The following is an 8517-nucleotide window of genomic DNA, read 5'->3' as shown; positions in this document are numbered from 1 at the left end:
TCGTATCCTCTATCCTATCCTCTATCCTATCCTATCCTCTAACCTATCCTATCCTCTATCCTATCTTATCCTCTGTCCTATCCTATCCTCTATACTATCCTATCCTCTATCCTATCCTATCCTCTATCTTATCCTATCCTCTATCCTATCCTATCCTCTACCCTATCCCATTCTCTATCCTATCCTATCCTCCTTCCTATCCTATCCTCTATCCTATCCAATCCTATTTCGTATCCTCTATCCTATCCTATCCTCTATCCTATCCTATCCTCTATCCTATCCAAACCTTTATCCTATCCTATCCTCTATCCTATCCTATCCCCTATCCTATCCTATCCTCTATCCTATCCTATCCTCTATCCTATCCTATCCTATCCTCTATCCTATCCTATCTTCTATCCTATCCTATCCTCTATCCTATCCTATCCTCTATCCTATCCTATCCTCTATCCTATCCTATCCTCTATCCTATCCTATCCTCTATCCTATCCTATCCTCTATCCTATCCTATCCTCTATCCTATCCTATCCTCTATCCTATCCTATCCACTATCGTATCCTATCCTCTATCCGATCATATCCTCTATCCTATCCTATCCTATCCTCTATAATATCGTATCCTTTATCCCATCCCATCCTCTATCCTATCCTATACTCTATCCTATCCTATCCTCTATCCTATCCTATCCTATCGTCTATCCTATCCTATCCTCTATTATATCCTATCCTCTATCCTGTCCTATCCTCTATCCTATACTATCCTCTATCCTATCCTATCCTATCCTCTAGCCTATCCTATCCTCTATACTATCCTATCCTGTATCCTATCCTATCCTCTATCCTATCCTATCCTCTATCCTATCCTATCCTCTATCCTATCCTATCCACTATCGTATCCTATCCTCTATCCGATCATATCCTCTATCCTATCCTATCCTATCCTCTATAATATCGTATCCTTTATCCCATCCCATCCTCTATCCTATCCTATACTCTATCCTATCCTATCCTCTATCATATCCTATCCTCTATCCTATCCTATCGTCTATCATATCCTATCGTCTATCCTATCCTATCCTCTATTATATTCTATCCTCTATCCTATCCTATCCTCTATCCTATCCTATCCTCTATCCTATCCTATCCTCTATCCTATCCTATCCTCTATCCTATTCTATCCTTCTCTCCTATCCTATCCTCTATCCTATCGTATCCTCTATCCTATCCAATCCTCTATCCAATCCTCTATCCTATCCTATCCTCTAACTTATCCTATCCTCTATCCTATCTTATCCTCTGTCCTATTCTATACTCTATCCTATCCTTTCCGCCATCCTATCCTATCCTGTCCTCTATCGAATCCTACCCTCTATCCTATCCTCTATCCTATCCTATCCTCTATCCTATCCTATCCTCTATCCCATCCTGTCCTCTATCCTATAATATCATCTATCCTATCCTATTCTCTATCCTATCCTATCGTATCCTCTACCGTAGCCTATCCTGTATCCGATCCAATCCCCTATCGTCTCCTCTATCCTATCCTATTCTCTATCCTATCCTCTATCCTATCGTATCCTCTATCCTATCCAATCCTCTATCCTATCCTATCCTCTAACCTATCCTATCCTCTATCCTATCCTCTATCCTATCCTATCCTCTATCCTATTCTATCCTTCTCTATTATCCTATCCTCTATCCTATCCTATCCTCTATCCTATCCTATCCTCTATCCTATTCTATCCTTCTCTCCTATCCTATCCTCTATCCTATCCTATCCTCTATCCTATCGTATCCTCTATCCTATCCAATCCTCTATCCAATCCTCTATCCTATCCTATCCTCTAACTTATCCTATCCTCTATCCTATCTTATCCTCTGTCCTATTCTATACTCTATCCTATCCTTTCCGCCATCCTATCCTATCCTGTCCTCTATCGAATCCTATCCTCTATCCTATCCTCTATCCTATCCTATCCTCTATCATATCCTATCCTCTATCCCATCCTGTCCTCTATCCTATAATATCATCTATCCTATCCTATTCTCTATCCTATCCTATCCTATCCTCTACCGTAGCCTATCCAGTATCCGATCCAATCCCCTATCGTCTCCTCTATCCTATCCTATTCTCTATCCTATCCTCTATCCTATCGTATCCTCTATCCTATCCAATCCTCTATCCTATCCTGTCCTCTATCCTATAATACCATCTATCCTATCCTATTCTCTATCCTATATTATCCTATCCTCTATCGTATCCTATCCTGTATCCTATCCAATCCTATATCCTATTCTCTATCCTATCTTATCCTCTATCGTATCCTATCCCCTATCCTATCCTATCCTCTATCCTATTCTATCCTCTATCCTATCCTATCCTCTATCGTCTCCTGTCCTCTATACTATCCAATCCCCTATCCTATCCAATCCCCTATCCTATCCTCTATCCTACCCTTTCCGCTATGCTATCCTATCCTCTATCCTATCCAATCCTATATCGTATCCTCTATCCTATCATATCCTCTATCCTATCCTATCCTCTATCCTATCCAAACCTTTATCCTATCCTATCCTCTATCCTATCCTATCCCCTATCCTATCCTATCCTCTATCCTATCCTATCCGCTATCCTATCCTATCCTCTATCCTATCCTATCCTCTCTCCTATCCCATTCTCTATCCTATCCTATCCTCTTTCCTATCCTATTGTCTATCCTATCCTATCCCTTATCCTATCCTATCCTCTCACCAATCCTATCCTCAATCCTATCCCATTCTCTATCCTATCCTATCCTCTTTCCTATCCTATTGTCTATCCTATCCTATCCTTTATCCTATCCTATCCTCTCACCAATCCTATCCTCAATCCTATCCTATCCGCTATCCTATCCTATCCTCTATCCTATCCTCTATCCTATCCTATCCTATCCTCTATCCTATCCTATCCTCTATCCTGTCCTATCCTCAAACCTATCCTATCCTCTATTCTATCCTCTATCCTATCCTATCCTCTATCCTATTCTATCCTTCTCTATCCTATCCCATTCTCTATCCTATCCTATCCTCTTTCCTATCCTATTGTCTATCCTATCCTATCCTATATCCTATCCTATCCTCTCACCAATCCTATCCTCTATCCTATCCTATCCTCTATCCGATCCTATCCTCTATCCTATCCTATCCTCTATAATATCGTTTCCTCTGTCCTATAATGTCCTCTATCCTATAATATCCTCTAACCTATCCTATCCTCTATCCTATCCTCTATGCTATCCTCTATCCTATCCTATCCTCTATCCTATTCTATCCCCTATCCTATCCTATCCTATATCCTATCCTCTATCCTATCCTCTATCCTATCCTATCCTATCCTCTATCCTATCCTATCCTCTATCCTATCCTATCCTCAATCCTATCCTATCCTCTATCCTATCCTATCCTCTATCCTATCCTATCCTCTATCCTATCCTATCCTCTATCCTATCCTATCCTCAATCCTATCCTATCCTCTATCCTATCCTATCCTCTATCCTATCCTATCCTCTATCCTATCCTATCCTCTAACCTATCCTATCCTCTATCCTATCCTCTATCCTACCCTATCCTCTATCTTATCCTATCCTCTATCCTATCCTATCCTCTATCCTATCCCATTCTCTATCCTATCCTATCCTCTTTCCTATCCTATCCTCTATCCTATCCAATCCTATTTCGTATCCTCTATCCTATCCTATCCTCTGTCCTATCCTATCCTCTATCCTATCCAAACCTTTATCCTATCCTATCCTCTATCCTATCCTATCCCCTATCCTATCCTATCCTCTATCGTATCCTATCCTCTATCCTATCCTATCCTATCCTCTATCCTATCCTATCCTCTATCCTATCCTATCCTCTATCCTATCCTATCCTCTATCCTATCCTATCCTCTATCCTATCCTATCCTCTATCCTATCCTATCCTCTATCCTATCCTATCCCCTATCCTATCCTATCCTCTATCGTATCCTATCCTCTATCCTATCCTATCCTATCCTCTATCCTATCCTATCCTCTATCCTATCCTATCCTCTATCCTATCCTATCCTCTATCCTATCCTATCCTCTATCCTATCCTATCCTCTATCCTATCCTATCCTCTATCTTATCCTATCATCTATCCTATCCTATCCTCTATCCTATCCCATTCTCTATCCTATCCTATCCTCTTTCCTATCCTATCCTCTATCCTATCCAATCCTATTTCGTATCCTCTATCCTATCCTATACTCTATCCTATCCTATCCTCTATCCTATCGTATCCTCTACCCTATCCTATCGTCTATCATATCCTATCGTCTATCCTATCCTATCCTCTATTATATCCTATCCTCTATCCTATCCTATCCTCTATCCTATACTATCCTCTATCCTATCCTATCCTCTATCCTATCCTATCCTCTAGCCTATCCTATCCTCTATACTATCCTATCCTGTATCCTATCCTATCCTCTATCCTATCCTATCCTCTATCCTATCCTATCCTCTATCCTATCCTATCCACTATCGTATCCTATCCTCTATCCGATCATATCCTCTATCCTATCCTATCCTATCCTCTATAATATCGTATCCTTTATCCCATCCTATCCTCTATCCTATCCTATCCTCTATCCTATCCTATCCTCTATCCTATCCTATCCTCTATCCTATCCTATCGTCTATCATATCCTATCGTCTATCCTATCCTATCCTCTATTATATCCTATCCTCTATCCTATCCTATCCTCTATCCTATCCTATCCTCTATCCTATACTATCCTCTATCCTATCCTATCCTCTATCCTATCCTATCCTCTAGCCTATCCTATCCTCTATCCTATCCTATCCTGTATCCTATCCTATCCTCTATCCTATCCTATCCTCTTTCCTATCCTATTGTCTATCCTATCCTATCCTTTATCCTATCCTATCCTCTCACCAATCCTATCCTCAATCCTATCCTATCCTCTATCCTATCCTATCCTCTATCCTATCCTTTCTTCTATCCTATCCTATATTCTATCCTATCCTATCCTCTATCCTATCCTATCCTCTAACCTATCCTATCCTCTATCCTATCCTCTATCCTACCCTATCCTCTATCCTATTCTATCCTTCTCTATTATCCTATCCTCTAGCCTATCCTATCCTCTATCCTATTCTATCCTTCTCTCCTATCCTATCCTCTATCCTATCCTATCCTCTATCCTATCGTATCCTCTATCCTATCCAATCCTCCATCCTATCCTCTATCCTATCCTATCCTCTAACTTATCCTATCCTCTATCCTATCTTATCCTCTGTCCTATCCTATCCTCTATCCTATCCTATCCTCTATTATATCCTATCCTCTATCCTATCCTATCCTCTATCCTATACTATCCTCTATCCTATCCTATCCTCTATCCTATCCTATCCACTATCGTATCCTATCCTCTATCCGATCATATCCTCTATCCTATCCTATCCTATCGTCTATCATATCCTATCGTCTATCCTATCCTATCCTCTATTATATCCTATCCTCTATCCTATTCTATCCTCTATCCTATCCTATCCTCTATCCTATCCTATCGTCTATCATATCCTATCGTCTATCCTATCCTATCCTCTATTATATCCTATCCTCTATCCTATCCTCTCCTCTATCCTATCCTATCCTCTATCCTATACTATCCTCTATCCTATCCTATCCTCTATCCTATCCTATCCTCTAGCCTATCCTATCCTCTATCCTATCCTATCCTGTATCCTATCCTATCCTCTATCCTATCCTATCCTCTTTCCTATCCTATTGTCTATCCTATCCTATCCTTTATCCTATCCTATCCTCCCACCAATCCTATCCTCAATCCTATCCTATCCTCTATCCTATCCTATCCTCTATCCTATCCTTTCCTCTATCCTATCCTATATTCTATCCTATCCTATCCTCTATCCTATCCTATCCTCTATCCTATCCAAACCTTTATCCTATCCTATCCTCTATCCTATCCTATCCCCTATCCTATCCTATCCTCTATCCTATCCTATCCTCTATCCTATCCTATCCTATCCTCTATCCTATCCTATCCTATCCTCTATCCTATCCTATCCTCTATCCTATCCTATCCTCTATCCTATCCTATCATCTATCCTATCCTATCCTCTATCCTATCCTATCCTCTATCCTATCCTATCCTCTATCCTATCCTATCCTCTATCCTATCCTATCCTCTATCCTATCCTATCCTCTATCCTATCCTATCCTCTATCCTATCCTATCCACTATCGTATCCTATCCTCTATCCTATCCTATCCTATCCTCTATAATATCGTATCCTTTATCCCATCCCATCCTCTATCCTATCCTATACTCTATCCTATCCTATCCTCTATCCTATCCTATCCTATCGTCTATCATATCCTATCGTCTATCCTATCCTATCCTCTATTATATCCTATCCTCTATCCTATCCTATCCTCTATCCTATACTATCCTCTATCCTATCCTATCCTATCCTCTAGCCTATCCTATCCTCTATACTATCCTATCCTGTATCCTATCCTATCCTCTATCCTATCCTATCCTCTATCCTATCCTATCCTCTATCCTATCCTATCCACTATCGTATCCTATCCTCTATCCGATCATATCCTCTATCCTATCCTATCCTATCCTCTATAATATCGTATCCTTTATCCCATCCCATCCTCTATCCTATCCTATACTCTATCCTATCCTATCCTCTATCCTATCCTATCCTCTATCCTATCCTATCGTCTATCATATCCTATCGTCTATCCTATCCTATCCTCTATTATATCCTATCCTCTATCCTATCCTATCCTCTATCCTATACTATCCTCTATACTATCCTATCCTCTATCCTATCCTATCCTCTAGCCTATCCTATCCTCTATACTATCCTATCCTGTATCCTATCCTATCCTCTATCCTATCCTATCCTCTATCCTATCCTATCCTATATCCGATCCTATCCTCTATTCTATCCAATCCCCTATCCTATCCTCTATCCGATCCTATCCTCTATCCTATAGAATTCCCTATCCTATCCTCTACCGTATTGTATCCTCTATAATATCGTATCCTCTATTATATTCTATCGTATAATATCCTCAAACCTATCCTATCCTCTATCCGATCATATCCTTTATCCTATCCTATCCTATCCTCTATAATATCGTATCCTTTATCCCATCCTATCCTCTATCCTATCCTATCCTCTATCCTATCCTATCCTCTATCCTATCCTATCGTCTATCATATCCTATCGTCTATCCTATCCTATCCTCTATTATATCCTATCCTCTATCCTATTCTATCCTCTATCCTATCCTATCCTCTATCCTATCCTATCCTCTATCCTATACTATCCTCTATCCTATCCTATCCTCTATCCTATCCTATCCTCTAGCCTATTCTATCCTCTATCCTATCCTGTATCCTATCCTATCCTCTATCCTATCCTATCCTCTATCCTATCCTATCCTCTATCCTATCCTATCCTCTATCCTATCCTATCCTCTATCCTATCCTATCCTCTATCCTATCCTATCCTCTATCCTATCCTATCCTCTATCCTATCCTATCCTCTATCCTATCCTATCCTCTATCCTATCCTATCCTCTATCCTATCCTATCCTCTATCCTATCCTATCCTATCCTCTACCGTATCCTATCCTGTATCCGATCCAATCCCCTATCGTCTCCTCTATCCTATCCTATTCTCTATCCTATCCTCTATCCTATCCTATCCTCTATCCTATCCTATCCTCTATCCTATCCTATCCTCTATCCTATCCTATCCTCTATCCTATCCTATCCTCTATCCTATCCTATCCTCTATCCTATCCTATCCTCTATCCTATCCTATCCTCTATCCTATCCTATCCTCTATCCTATCCTATCCTATCCTCTACCGTATCCTATCCTGTATCCGATCCAATCCCCTATCGTCTCCTCTATCCTATCCTATTCTCTATCCTATCCTCTATCCTAGCCTATCCTCTATCCTATCCTATCCTCTATCCCATCCTGTCCTCTATCCAATAATATCATCTACCCTATCCTATTCTCTATCCTATCCTATCCTATCCTCTACCGTAGCCTATCCTGTATCCGATCCAATCCCCTATCGTCTCCTCTATCCTATCCTATTCTCTATCCTATCCTCTATCCTATCGTATCCTCTATCCTATCCAATCCTCTATCCTATCCTGTCCTCTATCCTATAATATCATCTATCCTATCCTATTCTCTATCCTATCCTATCCTATCCTCTACCGTATCCTATCCTGTATCCGATCCAATCCCCTATCGTCTCCTCTATCCTATCCTATTCTCTATCCTATCCTCTATCCTATCCTATCCTCTATCCTATCCTATCCTCTATCCTATCCTATCCTCTATCCTATCCTATCCTCTATCCTATCCTATCCTCTAACCTATCATATCCTCTATCCTATCCTCTATCCTATCCTATCCTCTATCC

The sequence above is a fragment of the Halictus rubicundus genome, unplaced genomic scaffold (genome assembly GCF_050948215.1).
Source record: "Halictus rubicundus isolate RS-2024b unplaced genomic scaffold, iyHalRubi1_principal scaffold0054, whole genome shotgun sequence".
In the NCBI taxonomy this organism is placed as follows: domain Eukaryota; kingdom Metazoa; phylum Arthropoda; class Insecta; order Hymenoptera; family Halictidae; genus Halictus; species Halictus rubicundus.
This window is presented reverse-complemented; position numbering follows the sequence as displayed.